General features: G+C 41.8%; 1 long non-coding RNA gene across 1 annotated transcript in view; it reads left to right on the top strand.

Moving 5' to 3' along the window:
• Positions 1 to 2778: 2778 nt before the first annotated feature.
• LOC144457508 (uncharacterized) overlaps positions 2779 to 19580 on the top strand; it is a 63048-nt gene continuing 46246 nt past the window's right edge. The window contains exons 1-2 of the long non-coding RNA XR_013486861.1: positions 2779 to 3509; positions 6722 to 6891. This is a non-coding gene — a long non-coding RNA (uncharacterized LOC144457508). The remainder of the gene's footprint in view (positions 3510 to 6721; positions 6892 to 19580) is intronic.

A 19580-nucleotide genomic window follows, 5' to 3' on the forward strand; every position in this document is an offset into this window, starting at 1 on the left:
TCACAGGGAGTGAAGCCCAATCTTTTTCTTTTCTCCTTTGGTTATAATCATATAAGAGAAGAAAGTCACAGACTTGCAAAGGGAGTTTGATTCTCCTTCTGTTAACCAGGAATAAATGTGTTATTCACAAGAAGAGATGAGAGGGAATTAGGAAGGATAGTTTTAGGGAAAGGGCTGACCCAGATGTTTTCCAATGTCCCTTCCAATTGTAACACCATATACCATCATAGAATGTTAGCATGTGAAAGGACCTTAGATATCATTCAGAATCTAAACCAAACTCCGTCATTTTCCAGATAAGTAAACTGAGGCCCAGTGAGGTCAGATGACTTGCCCAAAGTGGCAGAGCCTCACAGAGAAGCTATCTTCACCCCAAGCCAATACTCTTTCTGTATATTACAATTTATCTTTTCCCCAAAATTGTATGATTCTAGATGCAAATCTCTGCTTTTGAATGGATGTCAGTGGAGGTAGTCCTAATACAACAGGGCCACACTAACTCTTTCCTTTGTTAGCCAACAGCATTTTTATACTTTTTTTTTAGAAAGAATCCACAGCATTCTCACTTCTCTTTTCAAAGAAGCTTTCAAAGCTCAAAGCTGGGGCGAAGGCCGACATTCTGAGACTTCATTACTTTTACAAAATATACTGTGAAGCATTATCATAAATAATTTAAACCAAGCCCACACTTGTCAAAATAAATTAGCAGCCATACATTCCTCAACTGGTAGCCAGGTCTGCTGTTCCCTGGTGCCAGGTAAAATGTCTTTGGTTTCAGACTCTTGAGAACTTGCATCTTTATTTATGGCCGAAGTTTTATACTAGCGTGGAGGTCAGGCCATTGCCTTTCGAAGTTTTGCCCTGGCCAGAAAAGTTCTGGAAGAGGGGCCACCTTTATTAAGGAGAGCTGATAAGTTGAAGGGTGCACAGGACCGGGAGACGAGGAGGACCTTGAGTTCATATCCTATGATCATCGCTGAAGTAACTTAGCATGTGCAGCCTGGGAAAAGAGAAGGCCTCTGGGAACATGATCATTTCCTTCAAGCAAGTGAAGATGGCCATGTAGAAGAAGAAACAGATATCTTCTCTTTGCCCCAGAGAAAAGAACAAAGAAGATTGAAGGGAAGTCACAGAGAGGCAGATGTACGTGGGTCGGGAGACCTAAAAATTAGGGTTATCCAAAAGGGGAATGGGATGCCTTTAGAGGTAGTGAGTTCCTCATTCCTGAAGGTCTTCAAGCAAAGGCTGAGACTCAGATTCAGAAAGCCAATATTTCCATTATTTTCTATGGCAATGACTTGGCCAGATTGAATTTCCATGGTGGTGGGATAGAAAGGTATTATTTTTCTGTCATCAGTTTTTCTCATAAATAGGGAGGTGATATCAAAAGCCATCCTTGATTCATGAACATGCAAGGTCAGATGACCAAGTTACACTCTCAGCCACAGTACTTCTGGCATACCAGCAGGCACAGGAGAGACAAGGGAATTCAAACTCTTTACCTGCCAAAAATTGCAGTCTAAGCAAAGAATCATTTATGCAGTTTTTAATCTGGGGTCCTTGAAGAGATTTCAGAGGGACCATGAACTTGGATGGGGAATAAAATTACATCCTTATTTTCACTAGCCTTTCACTTCCCTTGTAATTCTCTGTATTTTTATTTTGTGCATTTAAAAATATTATTCTCACAAGGAGTCCATAGGATTCACCAGAGTGCCCAAGGGGTCTATGACACCAACAAGGTTGAAAACATCTGGGTTAGTGAGATAGAGAAGGCCTTTAATGAGCCTTCATATTTAGTCAGAGAGTGGAGTGATCAGGGAAGCTTATGTTCACATTTGGAGACCAGAGACAAGATAGGTAGATCTAACAATTAGATTTCCACTTTGGGGTCAGATTCCATTTGCTTCTGAATGTCTCACGGACTCATGTCTTGTGTTGGCTATTTGCCAAGCAAATTTATCCTTCCACTCATGCTCCTAGTGGGGACAGAGAACCTAATGGATCAGAAGTCCTGGGAGACTTCTGGAGATGATTTGCAAGCAGAAACAATGTAGGTAGCCCGAATTAGATCCCTGGATCTCTGCTTATAGCTTTACCTCTGTTTCCTTCTCTATGTGTTAGAGAATAGTAGGAAACTGCTATCAATTTAAAGTGACAGAACAAATTGTGTTTTCTGATCCCCCAAAGAAGTAGGAAGCCCAGGTAAGTAAACTAGGCCTCAAAGGACTGAGCAGACAGGTGTGGTAAATAATCTGTCACAGCTATTGCCTACCAAGATCAGTAAAGGGTGCTGCCTCAGTGAGACCACCTCAAGCAAGTATGGAGGGAGGAGAGGAAACAAGCCTTTAAATGCCTGCTCTGTGCCAAACACTGTGCTGAGTGCTTCACACATATTATCTCTTTTGATCCTCTTAACAACCTGAAGATAGGTGCTGAGGAGAAGAGCCATCATATAGCTAATAAGTATTTGAGGCTGGATTTGAACTCAGGTCTTCCTGACTCCAGACTTAGCCTCTATCCACTGAGCCACCTAGCTGCCTCCCAGGGAGTTTCTATTCATACACAAACTACAAGTTGGTCTGTATCCTAGGACTGGAAGAACACTCCACAATTCTCCATGTCATTAGGGAAAATGACGTTCCCCTAGAAAGAATATTAGACACACTTCGAAGAGAAAACCAACGCGGGGGGGGGGGGGGGACAGTTGGAGAAGACGTAACAGACGGTTGGAGAAAAAGCAGCATTATGCCATACGTTAGCAAAGGCACAAGGGTAGTAGAAGGTAGAATGCTTGCATAAGAGGGGTGTCTCACACCATCCGCCCCGATTACTGTAAGTAATCAGGTGCTCTAAAACCTCATGCCTTTTACAGGTGAGAATGACTCTTTGAGTTACAGAATTAATCATCGAATAAAAGGCATGAACTAGGTACCATCAAGTCCTTAATCAACTGGAGAGGAGTAACTACTTTCAGCCATTGGAGCTACTCAAAAAAAACAGATTGGGATTGGTTAATCGGCACACCTCTGGGCCTATCAGAGAAGGTATCTGAACACAGAAGGCGGGCTTTGGGGGCTTCCAGGCTTAGGAGTGCCTTGAGGATGCAGGTCCTCATGCCTGTGCGAGGGGTGGAGAGTAAGTCTAGCAGGGCCGTCATACGTCCGCTACAACCCCTTAGTCCACCAAAGGATAGCCTCGTCAGTTTCAAAAGCTCAGAAAATGTAGGTTCCCATCGACATCAGTAGCTGTGTTCCCAAAGCGGCATCAACTAACAACAGTGCCTGCCGGGGGGTAGAAGTGGCGGGCCGGGAGAAAAGAAGACAAAGTGTAGACACTGAAAAAAGGCAACTTAAGGACTCAGCCTTTCAGTCAATTGTGCCTCCGTGAAGATTGTTCTGCTGCAGACAATTCCATGTGAAAGTCTGCCTCTTCCCTTCTCACATTTCAATTGAAGATGTCTTTGATAAATACAGTGATTATCTCATAAAGACTCTGCAGGTGAGAAGGTAAGCCCACGCACGTGTCAGCTGTTGCAGGTGTCTTCTAGGCTGCCGTTTTTCACCAGGCTCAAACCCAAACTCTTTCCCACCCAGTAGGACCTTGCCAGAACTTTTGCTTCTCTGGTATAACCTTTCAAAACCCAGGAAGCCCTCCAGACCATAATGAGGCATCTGAGGAGGACTTTGGTGAAGAATATGGTGATACTGAAGCTGACTACAAACAAGGCTGATTAATGAAAAGAGTCATTTAGCAATAAAACCTTTTTAGTTTATTTTTAATTTATGGAATAAAGCAAGTATGTCCATAACGTAGTATAATAAAAAAGATGATTGCACATGAAACTTCAAACAATTTTTATATTGTTAAAAATACTTATCTTTTCAATTTAAATATCTTATTGGAAGAATAATTCTAAAATAACTATGGCCTCATAGTATATTAGGTTGTGTTTTTTTTAACAAAGTGACTTTTTTTCTTCTAAGACAAAGATTCTTAACCTGAAATTCATGAACTTGGTTTTTAAGTATTTTGATAACTATATTTTGAAGTAATTTATTTCTTTTGTACCTTATTTTATGAATTTTAAAATGTTATCTATAGGAAGAGTCCATAGGCTTCACCAGACTCCCAAAGCGGCTCATCACTCACACACACACACACACACACACACACACACACACACACATAAAAATCTATACCACATGAAATATGTGTTTTATACATATTTAAAATTTTGTAATAATTTCTATTACGTGTACACAATACTCCAAAACAATTCTTTTAGTATGTGTTTCTTTACATTATTGCATGAAAATATAATCTTAGATTCTTTTACTTTTTGCAGTATATCTGTCCCGAGGATGATAGTTGAGGAGAGGAGAGGGGAGAAGTTTTTTTTTTCCAATGATGCCCTTCGGTTCTGGGCTGAGTATTATCTGCTTGGAATCTAACTTGCCCGAGGCACTGAAAATAGAAAATACTGAGCTGCCTTCCATGTGATTTGCCAAAGGGGTGTTAAGAACTCTTTCTGGGTCTTCACTATGTGTGACTTACAAAGAGGTGCTAAATTGCTGAAGGAAATGGGGGAGGGGGTGGAGAGAGTAGGCAAGGAAGGAAAGTTTTGTGGATTTCAGATTTGGGGCAGTCTCTGACCACAACATGGCCATTTAAGCTGAAAATCAAAATATTACATGCTATCCCTGTGATTTACCCAGATATGGTAGGGAAAGGAAAGGAAGAAGAAATGATGGGAAGGGGGGAATAAAAAATATAACACTTCGAATATGTGTCTGAAAATGTAAGCAGTTACACTGAATTAGAGCACAGTCTGAAAATTGAGGAAAAGTCTTAGGATCGCTAATCTCAGGAAAGAAAGCTACAAATGACTTCTGCTAATAATTCTTTTCCAAGTCGACTCCACAAGGTAGCCTCCCATAATCCTGAGCTTTGGGGTTTTCTGCCTTGAAAAATAAATATACTTGCTTATTTGGCTTTTCAAAATCAGAAGTCTCACTTTTGATAAGAAGCATCTATTTGAATTGTCCCTTCAAACACATTATTATGTAAGTGATGTTGCAGACGCGTGCAAAGAGGAGGCATGGGCCAAAGCGTCTGGCAAGTTCCAAAAGGATTTGGGCCTTTGCTCCCCCAATGCTTGGGATAGAAGAGAAGCCCCAGGGCACATGTGCGTTAAAAAGTCAGTTGTAAAGGCTTCTGGGAAAGAGGTGCTCCTGGGTTGAGGTGCTCCTGGGTTAAGGCGAACCAAAGAATCAGCCATTAACAGAACAAAGACGAAGGTAGCATCTACCAAGCAAATGCCAAAGATTCATGAGCCGTGTTCAGGGTTCTGAAAGCTGTTAAATTTGACAGCTCTATGCATGACCAAGAATGGAGAAAGGCAGAAGGCAAACTGGATGGGAAGATACTCACCATTCTTAACCATACTGGGACTTTGCCCATTAGTATTGTGAGTTACTTGTGAGAGAGCTATGTGTCTGAGACCCAGAGGGCTAGGGAAGAAACAACCTTCATTGAGAGATAGGCTGTAAATGGTCACCTTCTAAACAAGTTAAAATGCTAGTTAGTCAACAAACGTTAAGCACCTAATATGTGCTTGGCACTGTGTTAAATGCTAGTCCCTCCTTTTTCTTTATATGCATTTTTAATACAAATCTGTTCTTGCTTTTTGAACCTGTTGCTTTCAAGGGAGACCTAGAAATGAGTCGGATTCTGATGTTTCCAGGGAGAACCTTAGTGAGGAAGACTGCTAGAGTTTCTCCGCCCCCTCCTTCTCTCCAGAGTGTTGGCTTGTGTGAGCATGTTCCCTTCCAGCCTGTATTCTATCTTTCCCAGCATTCCATCTTTTCCCTTCAGCATAGCATAGCTGCTAGATGCTTACTGCTTCTGGGTTAGGCAAAAGGAGTTGTTGAGGAAATGGCTTCAAGATCAAACCTGGTGCTCGGTAGCCCAAAGCTGCAGTTTTGAGCCGTGGGTTATATTTTTTCTTTGTAGGCATGTAAAACTTAGCACTGGCTTTCAAAGTCAGAGAGTATCTGAGGGTGTGATAAAGTCAGTTCAAACAGGTCCTAAGAGCCTATTGTTAAAATTTCAGTGTAATCATTTATATCTTAAAAATGGACAAATGCTATAAAATAGGGTTTGATTAATTTTTGTTGTTGATTTTCTAGACTTAAAATGACAAATGTTAATGTAGATTAAACATTGAAATGTGTGTTGCAGGAACATTAGGGGAAGGGAGGACCTGGATGTTAAACAGTTATCAGAACAGCACTCTGTTTGTCAATTGTTGGTTACTCTGACTTTCTTCCACTTCTTTCCATCAAACCATCATTCACCAGACTAAACAAAGCCATCCTTTTCTTTCTTCCTTCTGGGCTGGCTCACCATTTGCCACTATAGCTGTATTGCCTTGGAAACCAATGTCTGGTTAACATCTACTGTTGGGATGAATCAGTGAGGGGAAAAAACATAGGCTGAGCTCTGATCAGATCTAAGCAGTGGTCACCATTAATGGTGTGACCATGGGCAAGTGACTTCAAAGTCTCAGTTTCCCCATCTGTAAAATAGATAATTATGTTAACTGTAACTCATGGTGGTTGTGACAAAAAAAGAAAAAGACTTTTGCATAGTATAGCTATTTCATAAAGTGCTAGATAAGTCTGAGTTATATCTATCCCATTTTAAATTTTTTTTCCAGATTCCTCATGTTCCATCTTCAATTAATCAACCACAATCACAGCTTTATTAAACACCTACTGAGTGTTGAGCATCGTGCTCGGTTCTGGGCCTTCAAAGAACAAGTGAAAGCAACCCTTGCTGTAAAGGAGCTCCTGTTTCAATGGAAGGAGATGCCATGAGCATAAATAGGTATGGCCTATTCCTATATTCATCAACTTCAGATGGTATTTTTTATTCCTGGACTAATCTCTAAATAATAGCTAGTATTTTTATAGTGCTTTAAGACTTGCAAAATATTTACCAACATTACCTTATTTTCTCCTTACAACAACCCTGCAAATTAGGAGCTATTATCTTTATTTTACAGATGGAGAAACTGAGGCAGGCAGAGGTTAAAGCAGTATTCCCGGGGTCACACAACAGTATTTGAGCCAGGATTTGAACTCGGGTCTTCCCAACTCTGGTCTACCTACTGCTGCCACCTAGCTACCTAAGGATTGCTAGTTCTCTTTATGTGACTTCATGAGTTCAGTGAATAAGGGCTCTCTCTGAGCCAAACTCTTTCTCAGAAACAGCAGCCTAGTGGCAATGCAAGTAATGTGGCTGAGGTCATTTGTCCGGCAAATGCAGGAGACTTGAGCTCCAGACAATGAGTGGACAAATCAAACTGAAAAGCTTTTATTAAGTGCCTCCTATACATTTAAGGTAGTCGGGCTGAGACTGTTTATACAAAAGCAAAAATAACAAATGGCTCCCTGACCTCAAGGAGCTAGAGCATTGAACTTGGAAGCAGAAAGACTTGAGTTCGAATCCTGACATGGATACCATTAGGTATGTCACCCTGGGCAAGTCAGATTCAGTTTCCTCATCTCTAAAATGGGGATAATAATAAAAGCACATACTTCACTGGGTTATGAGCATCACTGGGGACAACGTATGCAAAGTCCCTTGTAAACCTTAATGTGATGTGGATGGATATGTATGTCTGATTATCCCTATTACTATTATCATTATTCAGAGACAACGTGTAAACAGATAAATAATTTGAGGGAGGAGAAAGCATGAGTCACTTCTCAAGTTTTTCCTTCCTTTGACAGTATTATTTAAAGCCTACTCACAATCAGACTTCTTCATCCATCTTAATTTTGCCCAAATGAAGACCACATATTACATCTGAAAGAAGCATTTCAAATATTTATTCTCTGTCTTTGGGTGATATTTTTCTATATATCACAAATTCCATTCACGGGAATATTTGTTCCATTATAATATTTGCTTTCTGGAGGCTAAACTCTGTCAAATTGTGGGTGGCCCTGGAAACTGCCATAGAAAGACATATGAGGAGCAGCTAGGTGGCAAAGGGGATAAAGCTACGGCCTTGGAGTCGGGAGGACCTGAGTTCAAATCTGGCCCCAGACACTTGACACTTACTAGCTGTGATCTTGGGCAAGTCACTTAATCCTGATTGCCTCACCAAAAAAGAAAACAAAAAAGACACCTGAAGGTATGAGCTGACTGTCATGTTATTAGTAGCAGTATCAATGGTATTGATGACACTATCACAATAGTGGCAATACCTTAGTGACTTGGGAGAGCAACAGACAGGTGGAAGCTAAGGAGGACTGGCCTTGAGAACTGGCTCCGCCCCTGATTTCCTGTGTGACCTTTACCTCTCTGAACATCTACTTCCTCATACATAAGATGAGCTTGGACTAGGCAGTCTCTTTGCTCCCTCTCATATCCACCATTCTACAGTTTTAAGAAAGACTGGAAAAGGTTGTAGAACAGCCATAGTGAATATAAGAATGTCCATTGATGGCAGCCTTGGGGTTTCACTGGTAGCCATGAGATGATCAAAGATTCCAAGACAAACAAAATAGAAACAAAAATTGGAAAGCATATGAACCTTCAGTCTCTCTAACAGGAAGGACTTCCCCAATACAGCCCAAGGACTGCTCCGAGATGCCATCTTAAAGATGGTTTTGTAATTGTTTTGTAATTGTTATCATTTACTTGTTGTCATCCTTGTTTGGATTGTCTGTTTTCTTCTGCTTATCCCATGGTTAGTTGCTTATACAACTGGAAATCAGATTTCATCTCCTCTGCATTCTGTATGTGTTGGAATAAAACAACTCAGATTCACTTCCTAAAAAGAAGAAGACCTTCAGAGCCTTGGGGGAGGTGCTCCATGGGAAAGAAATGGAAAAGAATCACTTGGAGCACGTGGAAGGGAGTCAGATCTACATCAGAGGGAGATCCCAGCTGGAAAAGTTCAACTCAACAAGATGACAATGAGGACAATAGTGGCTAACATTTATGTAGCACCCACTATATGCCAGGCACCGTGCTAAGGACATTACAAATATGCTCTTTGATCTTCATGCCAATCTTGAGAAATAGCCGTTGTTATATCTCCCCATTTCAGAGACAGGAAACTGAGGCAGACAAAGGTTAAGTGACTTGCCCAGGGTCTCACAGCTAGTACGTATCTAAGGCTGGATTTGAACTGAGTTTAAGCACCTTCTACGTACCAGGGACTGTGCTACATAGATACTGAGGATACAAAAGCCAAAAAAAAAAAAATTGAAAATCCCTGCCCTTGAGGAGTCTTACATTAGTGATGCACCAATGAAAATATTCTCCTGTGGCTTTAACCTGTTTGTTCTGTTTCCCCAACTGGAAGGGCTTCATGAAATGTTTCCTGAGCTCCCACAGAAGTGACAGGAAGAGTGGAGATCATGTGAAGTCCAGATCTCCGTTTAGGATGCCCAATTCCCTTTCTGTCGTTGCCTTTCGTAGCCTGTTAGCCAATGCAGAAAGCCGTCCTGGCCTGCTACAGGGCTGGCCAGCGGGATGCTCTTTAGTAATGCTGCTGTGCATTCATTCATAATTAGGCCACTATTTGGAAATGATCCTCCAATGGTTTTCAGGGGTGATTGGCTGACATATCATCCTTGACACATGACACACAGAGAACATGCTTCAATCGATATCGCACCCCTCCAGGCGGTGCAGGATCACAGCCCAGCGCGTCCTTGCTCACCCAGGAGCCCGAGCCTGTCACCACTCTGCAGCTGAATCTGTGGGACAGACAACATGGGGGCAAACTCTGATGTTGGGACCTGAGGACGTAAAGCTTGGTCATTTTTTGTAGCATGAAGATAGCAAAATCTGTACATGAAATTGTGTGTGTGTATGTATTGAGAGGGAAAGTTATCCCCGTTCTGAGAGAGAATCCACTTTTCTTTGTTTTTATTTTTTACATATCCAGCTGTGGCAAAGCAGATAGAGGGTTTGTTGGCTTTGAAGCCAGGAAGACTCAGGACCTGAGTTCAAGGCCTGCCTTTGACACATACGGACTAGGTGACAGGCAAGTCACTTAAATGCTCAGTGCCCCAGGGAATTCTCTGAAACTCTTACAGAGGAGTGTCTAGTTTCCACACCCAGAATCTGGCCCCCAAAACATGGCCTCAGCTAATTTTGGTTTTGTCTAAATGGTTGAAAAGAAGAAACATTCAGTTAATCACTTGTTCAGTTGTTTCAGTCCTGTCTGACTCTTCATGAGCCCATTTGGGGCTTTCTTGGCAAAGATACTGTCATGGTTTGCCATTTCATTCTCTAGTTTATTTTAACAGATGAGGAAACTGAGGCAAACAGGGTTAAGTGACTTGCCCAGGGTCACACAGCTAGTAAGTGTCTGAGGCTAGACTGTAACGTGGAAAGATGTCTTCCCAACTCCAGGCCCATACTCTATTCACTGTACCACCTAGCCACCCCAGTTATTTATTTAGATGATATCAATTAATTGGTTTAACAAACCCACTCCCATACCCTCCCTCTTCCATTCCCCAATGAGTTGGCCAAGCATTGTGTAGACATAAGCTCCGTGATGTCTTAGAATTTAGAAACTACCGTTTTCCAGAAAAAGCCTAAGATCATTAATTTAGAGCTGGGAGCCACCCCCACCCCCCATTTTACAGATGAGGAACTGAGAATGAAAGAGGTTAAGTGACTTGCCTAGCATTACCCAGTAGTATGTGGTGAAAACAGGATCTGAACGCACGTCTTCTGACTATAAATTCAATGTTCTTTCCATTGCGTCTTATTTATCCCACATGAGTTTAATCCCACTGTACAAAGTGGGGGAGGGGAACAGGTATGGACCCCTGCCTTCTGGGAACTCCCAATATAAAATGGGCAATGCCACTAATGGATTAGCCTCTAAGAGGCCATAGGTGTATGCAGTTTATAAAGCACACAAAGAAAGACCATCCCCGTCACAGAGCCTCTCAGTAATTAAATGTTGAGTGGAGGTGTGAGGCTTCAGATGTAGAAATTAAGAATTTGAGGTTGGCCTGGGTGCCAATGCAGGATAAATTCCATCAGCTTATTGGCGAGTCAGAGAAGACTTCCTGGAGGGGAAGAGTTTGAGAAGACACGGCATTAGCTCACACTTGGCAAATTCGATTTTGTGAGTCTGCTGCTCTGGTGGCTGTTTCTTTCCTCCCCCATCTTCTGCCTACCAGCTGTCATCATCTGTAGCCGCCACCTTCCATGGCAGCCATCCCTTGTCATATGGACCCCAACAGCTTGGCCTCCCACAGCTGTGGATCCTTGAGTGAAATTGTATGATATACTTGTTCTAGATCTTAAAAGCCTTTATTAAAAAGGCAAAAATAACAATTGCCCAACCCTGATTTTTTTTTAAGGATCATGGTTTCTCATGGATCAGAAATCTCATGGAAGTGGGAGCTTCCTCTAGTGGCAGAGAACCCGACCTATTCCTGCTCACCTATCCTTTGCAATTCTTGTTCACATCCTCCTGTAAAGCCTGCCTAGAAAGTCCCCTCAACCCGTTTGGCATCTTCCTGTGCCTACGTTCATATTGTATACACGCCAACAGAGCTGATGGATTTGCTTTCGTTCTATGGCCAGCTCACCTCCTTTTCCTATCGTGCGTTTCTCTGATGGAATCCTTTATACTGCTCTTCTAGCATAATTCTTTCTTGACATGGTGCAGTCTTTTTGTACTCACTGCATGCCTCTCCATTGCCCTTTGAGTGGTCCACAACTTTATGGTGTTCCATGAACTTGTAATTCAGTATCACCAGAATATTGACATGGAAGAGATGAGCTTTGTTTCTCGAAGCTTGAAGTCATGACAATTACCGTATAACTTCCTATCCCACTGACTCTTCCGCTATCTACTTTTGGTCCCAATCCATTCCCCGTGCTCAGTACCGGTCCAAGACGAATGTGCTGATAGAAGAGCGTCTTGGGTTGTCCATGTGACTATATCAAAGCTTGGACAGCACACATCTTTCATTCACCTTGTTTTTACCATATGGAGATGCAGCCTTAGTTCCTCTGAGTGATCCTGGATCTCAGTGAGAAGGTTCTGTAATGCTCCAGGGCTTAATACAGCCACCACGATGTCCCCGATGAACAGGAACCTCATAATCTCTGGGGGAAAAAAATCTCTTTTCCACTTGGATTCTGCACTGGGAAATCTCCATGACGGGCAAATACCTTTGGCAAACAGATGTCTCCCTATCTATGCCTGTCTTGATAGTTCCAATCAGAGAGTCGTCAGAGAGTGTTCTGTTGTTACATCTTTCAAGGAATCTTTTGATGACTTTGACGTGTGTGGGAGACACCTTGTTGAAAGACAGCCTTTGAGGCAACATTTTGCCATACAAAATCAAATGCTTTTTTTTTAAAGCAACCAGTAACAAACAGTGGGATCTCCTATTGTCTACCTTTCAGACTGTAAAGACATGTTCTGTTGTCCAAAATCAGGCTCAAAAGTTTACCTGTTCCATTCTTATCCATCATCAAGGATGCCTCTGATGTATGAGTAGATTTTCTCAAAAAAAAACTTGTAGCGATAGGGCAGGAGGACTGTGGGTTCATGGTTACTGATACTTTGTTGGCCACCTGTTGGGGCGAGGCAATAATAAGATCTGAGCTTTTCCCCAAGTCTTTAATTCCTCCCTTCTCTCAAACATCTCATTTTCTACCAACTTCACTCCTTGGATTGGACTGCATCATGATCAGCCCCCCAGGAAATCTATCACCAACAAATTCCTCATGCTATGAGATTTAATCAGCTTTGGTACTCACAGTTCTTCAGTACCCTTCACTTCCCTTGCACTCTGATTAGAAGGCCAGATAACAGAGCAAAGAATTCTTCCCAAAGCCTTCATTTAAAGAAGGCTCCTTGGGTGCAGTCAACTCTTCATTTCCTATCACGTACCATACCCCTCATGCCAGGTGCCTTCTTTCCTGCCCCCTCCTTTTCGATGTCCTTTTTAATGTTGTCTTCCCTCCCAAATATTGGGAGCTTCTAGAGGGCAGGGACAGTCTTATCTTCATATTCCTGGAGATACAGCTATGCCTAGAACACTGCTTGGCACATAATAGGCTCTTAAATCTTTATTGACTGATGATCTTAATGCCTCAACACTTAAAATTGGATTTCTTCCACCACAGATGTCCTCTTGGGTTAGTCCAGCTGCTCTTCCTATCTTTTTCAAATGACATTTCTATGTCCTTAGGAAGCACATCATGGAATATCATGTAAGGGTCTAAACATGGTGGCCTCACTGTTGATGGAGAGAACAGTTTGTTCTATAAATCTAAATAGATCTTTTCTGGTTTTTTTTTGTCTATTTGTTGTCTTCCTTTCATTTTCACCATTTCATCTTTGGGTTGATCTAACTTGGCTCTTTTGCCAAGCTTAGGATGAACTATTTTTCCTTCCAATGAGGTTTTTTTTTTGGGGGGTGCTGGGTTTAGGATGCTCATAATCTTTAACCATCATCTTCTGCAATATTTTTAAACTGAGTTTATTTTCTGTACTCTCATTCATCTTGGGGGGGAGGGGAGAAGGTGATGGAGTGAGAACAGTGCTAGGTTTAGTTGGAGGGCCTGGGTTCAAATTCTGTGTACTCTGTTTACAATCTCTGATGTGCTACTCATCCTCTTTTGGCCTCCATTTTCTTTATCTTCAAAATGATGCTAGATGATCCCTAACAACTCTTCCTGATCACAATTTACAGAAATTAAAAATAAGTGTAATCACTATCTTTAATCAACCACTTACATTAATCTTGAGTTTATCTCCTGTGGGTAGGCAGAAATACCCATCTCTAATCTTCATAGAAATGAAAACCCTCAGGTGTAAGTATATCATCCTGACACTGACTCCAGTGCTTCAGAACAGTCTGCTCTCAAAAGCCCTTACAGGTAGATTTCAACCTGTGAACTTCTCCTTAGCAAAACAGCTTTCTGCCTAACAATTTCCAAAGAAAGTTTTCCTAAGTGACCCACCTCCTGGACCCTGCATCTTCCATATTTCTTTCCCATGGAATGCCAAGAAGAGCAAAAGAAAATTGTACCCCTAGTATTCATGTTTACAATTCCATCAAAGGCTTCCCTGGTGGTCAGCTTCAGCAATTCACTTTACTCTCCCCATCACAAAAATCAGAGGAAATCAAAACAACATTAGTTCAATAACTAAACCCTGTAGGCTTCTAGAAGTCTGGAACTCAGATTTAATGATGGGCACAGTGACTCAAAGGACTTTCTTGAAGCACTCAAGCCCTCTTTCTTTAGAATATTTAAAATCAAATTTAAAGAAAACAGCATGTAATTTTTTAATATATAAATTTATTTATTTTCAGTTTAAAATATTTCCTTCCACAAGATTTTGAGTTCCAAATTTTCACCCCATCTCACCCCTCCCCCACCCCAAGATGGCATGTATTCTGAATATCCCTTCCTTTAGTCTGTTCTCTCTTCTATCTCTTCCCCCCTTCTCTTATCCCCTTCCCCTTCTGTTTTCCTGTAGGGAAGGACAGACTTCTGTACCCCATTTCCTGTATTTCTTATTTCCCAGTAGCAGGTGAAAACATATTTTTTAAACATGTTTTTAAAACTTTAGGTTTCAAATCTTCTCCCTTCCTCCCTCCCCACCCATCCTCATTGAAAAGGCAAGCAACTCAATATAGATTATACATGTGCAGTTATGCAAAACACTTCCATAGTAGACATGTTGTTAAAAACTAACTCTATTTCCCTTAATCCTATCCTGCCCTCCCATTTATTTTATTCTTTCTTTTGACCCTGTCCCTCTTCAGAAATATTTGCTTCTGATTACCCCCTTTCCCAATCTGCCCTCCTCTCTATCACCCCCCTGCTCTCTTGTCCCCTTCTCTCCCTATTTTCCTGTAGGGTAAGACAGATTTCCTTACCCAATTGAATGTGTATGTTATTCCCTCCATAAGCCAAATCCTATGAGAATAAGATTCACTCATTCCCTCTCACCTTCCCCCATTTTCCCTCCACTGTAAGAGCATCTTATTTTCTGGGGGTTTTTTTGTGAGATAATTTACCCCATTCTACCTCTCCCTTTCTTCTTCTCCGAATATAATCCTCTCTCATCCCTTAATTTTATTCTCCAGATATGACCCCTTAATCTTCAACTCACCCTGTGCCCTCTATCTATCTGTCTATCTATCTATCTATCTATCTATCTATCTATCTGTCTATCTGTCTGTCTGTCTGTCTGTCTGTCTGTCTGTCTGTCTGTCTGTCTATCTATCTATCTGTCTGTCTGTCTGTCTGTCTGTCTGTCTGTCTGTCTACCTATATGTACATATAATTTTTTTCCTCCAACTACCCTAATACTGACAAAGGTCTCATGAATTATAAATATCATCTTTCCATGCAGGAATGTGAACAGTTCAACCTTAATAAGTTTCTTATGATTTTCTTTCCTGTTTACCTCTTCATGTTCCACTTGAGTCTTATATTTGAAAGTCAAATTTTCTATTCAGCTCTGGTCTTTTCATCAAGAATGCTTGAAAGTCCTCTATTTCACTGAATGACCATTCCCCCAAGGATTATACTCAGTTTTCCTGGGTAGGTGATTCTTGGTTCTAATCCTATCTCCTTTGCCCTCTGGAATATTATATTCCATGCCCTATGGTCCTTTAATGTAGAAGCTGCTAAATCTTGTGTTATCCTGATTGTGTTTCCACCATACTTGAATTGTTTCTTTCTGGCAGCTTGTAATATTTTCTCCTTGACCTGGGAACTCTGGAATTTGGCTACAATATTCCTAGGAGTTTTCCTTTGGGGATCTCTTTCAGGAGGAGATCTGTGGATTCTTTCAATTTCTATTTTGCCCTCTGGTTCTACTATATCAGGGCAGTTTTCCTTGATAATTTCTTGAAAGATGATGTCTAGGTTCTTTTTTTGATCATGGCTTTCAGATAGTCCAATAATTTTTAAATTCTCTCTCCTGGATCTATTTTCCAGGTCAGTTGTTTTTCCAATGAGATATTTCACATCTCTTCTATTTTTTCATTCTTTTGGATTTGTTTTACAATGTCTTGATTTCTCATAAAGTCACTAGCTTCCAATTGCTCTATTCTAATTTTTAAGGAAGTATTTTCTTCAGTAATCTTTTGGACTTCCTTTTCCATTTGGCCAATTTTTCTTTTTAGGGCATTCTTCTCCTCATTGGATTTTTGGACCTCTTTTGCCATTTGGGTTAGGCTCTTTTTTAAGGTGTTATTTTCTTCAGTATTTTTTGGGTCTCCTTTAGCAAGCTGTTGACTTGTTTTTCATGATTTTCTTGCATCACTCTCATTTCTCTTCCCAGTTTTTCCTCTGCTTCCCTTACTTGTTTCTCAAAATCCCTTTTGAGCTCTTCCAAGGCCTGGGACTGATTCATATTTTTCTTGGAGGCTTTGGATGTAGGAGCTCTGACTTTGTTGTCTTCTTCTGGTTGTGTATTTTGATCTTCTTTGTCACCAAAGTAAGATAATATAGTCTGACTCTTTTTGTGCTGCTTGCTCATGATCCCGGCCAATTACTTGAGTTTTAAACTCTTTGTTAAGGTAAGAGTCTGCTTCCAATGTGGAGAATGTACTGTCCCAAGCTTCGGGGGTTTATATAGCTGTTTTCAGAGATACTTGTAGGGACCTGTAAATTTTCAGTTCTTGCAAGGTGGTATGATAAGGGGCAAGGTGTTTACTCCTTTCCTGGCCTGTGCTCTGGTCTATTAGTGACCACAAGCACTCCTTTCTGTCCTGGAACTGTGATGAAGGTTTCCTGTCTACAGCCACTACAAGCTCCACCGTGCCAGCGCTCCTCCTTACCCCAGGACCCCTGTCCAGAAATGTGACCCAGATCCAAGCATGGGCAAAGCAAGAGATTCCTGCCTCAGCACCAGCAGAGAGATCCCTGCAGTCCCCCTCTGATCAGCCACTCGATTCCCCCTCAGTCTGTGGGCCAGAAGCTCGGGAAGCTCGGCCCACCCCAGTGTCACATTCTTGGGGAACTAGAGCTGAGACCCCATCTTCCTCTCTCAGCACCGTAGAAACAGACTTTTCCCACTGACCTTCTAAATTGTCTTTGGCCTTGGTGGATTGAGGAGTCTGGAAACCACCACAGCTGCCCGCGATTCAGTCCTCTGAGGCCTGCTCCAGGTTCGCTGTGGCCTGCATGCCCACGCTGCCCTGCACTCAGGTCCCAGCCCGGCATGATACACCTTTCTGATCAATCATCCGGGTTGTCTTGGGCTGGAAATTTGTTTCACTCTGTCTTTTTGTGGGTTCTGCTGCCTTAGAATTTGTTTAGAGCTATTTTTATAGGTATTTGGAGGGGTTTGGGGGAGAACTCAAGCAAGTCACTGCTTTCACTCTGCCATCTTGGCTCTGCCCCTGGCATGTAATTTTTAAACAAAGATTTATCATCTACACATATGCATGTATATATGTATACACACATGTTTATATGCATACATATATCACATATATATATTCTTTGAACAAATGTAGAAGAAAAGTAGGAAAAAAAATGTTTCACAGGGAAGTGACTTAAAAGAATAATCAGGAGAAAAATCCCAACTCATTTATTGATTCATTCATTTAACAAATATTTGTTACACATTCGCTATACACTCATCAGTGTGGTTAGGCCCTGGGGGGAAAGGCAAAGAAGTTTGAAATCCAGTCTCTGCCGTCAAGGATCTTATGATCTGCTTGGGTGAGTTTTGAACCAGTTAAAACAATGAGTTGAACTGTTTGGGAAACCATGAGAAATAAGACTAGGAAGGTTGGCTAGTGCCAGTTGGGGCATGATTCTCTAAGTAGCAGGGAGCTATTGAAGGTTTATTTTAACACTGAAATGGTGTGATGCAAGCAGCATTTTATGAAGCTTATTCTGTTGGCAGCTCTGAAAAGGATGGATGGAAATATGGTTATAGCTCGTTAATTTGGAGAATCTGTGTTCTAGTCATTTCTCTGATCTTGGCTATTTCTAGTAAAAGTGGGGTTTGCCCTTAAAGTAAAATAAATTCCTATTCCTTTCTCCCCCCAGTCCTTCCCAGAATCCACACTGTGCCCCCTAAGCTAGGCCCCATCCTGAGGATTATAAAGCATCACATCCCTCATTGGTCTATTGACCACTGCCTGCTGCAAGCACCCAGGGAAACAAAGGGTTACCCAGGACTGGGAGTAAAAACACAGACACAAATACCAAGCTCTCAGCATGCCCCTGGAGGATGTTTAATTGTCAAATGAATAGCTCGGACCTCTTATGATAAATGTCAAGTGTTTGGTGGTCATAGGGCAGCAAAATAATATTCAAGGAGGAAGTAGGATGGGGCCTGGACTCCAAAAAGAGACAGCTAGACAGTGTCATACATGCTGTATGATGGGATCTGGGGAGAGCTGAGCTGGGAATCAGGAGACCTGAGCTCTGGTCCCAGCTCAGTCCCTAAGTAGCTGTGTGACTTTCCCTAGTTCTGAGTTATCTCCTTTGTAGGATGGGAAGACTGAACTAGATGACCTCTCGGGGCAGCTTTCAGCTCCCAGAATCCCAAATTGGGCAACATCAAAGGTCAGTTCAACAATTCTAAGCTTCTCTCCCCAAGATGAAAAGGGGATTTTTCTTTTTTTGAACGGTAAATAAACAGCACTTTCCCTGTCATTTTTCTTCTCCCTATTGACTTAAAATTGGGACCTGTCTTCAGTTACTTATTCAAAGCTTCATTCAGCAAGCATTTATTAAGCACCTACTGTTTGTCAGACATAGTGCTAGGTACAGGAGATTCAAAGACAGACCTAATACCATCCTTGCCCTCTTGAGGAGTTTGCATTCTTTCAAGTACATACTGTATGAAGGGCACCTTGTATTCCCTGGTGCTGGAGATACAAAGGTTTGTCTACAATAACTTGTGTGGCCCTGTACCAATTTATAGTTTGCCTCCAAATCATGAATTGGAATTATTTAATGAGTGTGTATTCCTTTCCCAACTAGTTCATCAGGCCTCTGAGATCTCACAGGGTCAAAGAGACAGTGTGGTTATAGTGGTGAGAGTACCAGGCTTGAAATCAGGAGGCTTGGGTTCAGTCCAGACTCTGCCATGCCAGGCTCTAGGCAAATCTCTTAACCTATTTCAGCCCAACCTTTCCCATTTGTCAAAGAGGCTTCTTAATGCTTTCACTCCCTCCCTTTCAGGGACTCTGTCGAGGGATCAAGGAAGGCATCATGGAGGAGGTAACATTTAAGTTGGACTTTCAATGACAGGCAGAAAGTCAAAAGGTGAAAGAAAGGAGGGAGGGCCATCCAGGCTTAAGGAAGTGTGACTACAGACCCAAGGAATGGCAAGTGGTCTGCTCTGGCTGGAGTATAAAGGGCTGGGAGAGGTATAATATGAGGGAAAATCTAGGAAGAGAGGCTGTGCCAGTTAGCGAAGGGTCTTAAGTACCAAGCTAAGGAACTTGCCTGATACTCAGAGAGCAATAAGGAACCACATGAGCAAATACATGAAAAAGGAGGCTCTATGCTGCAGCCGCTCTAAT

This window comes from Phascolarctos cinereus, unplaced genomic scaffold (genome assembly GCF_003287225.1).
Source record: "Phascolarctos cinereus isolate Bilbo 61053 unplaced genomic scaffold, phaCin_HiC Scaffold_1;HRSCAF=81, whole genome shotgun sequence".
In the NCBI taxonomy this organism is placed as follows: domain Eukaryota; kingdom Metazoa; phylum Chordata; class Mammalia; order Diprotodontia; family Phascolarctidae; genus Phascolarctos; species Phascolarctos cinereus.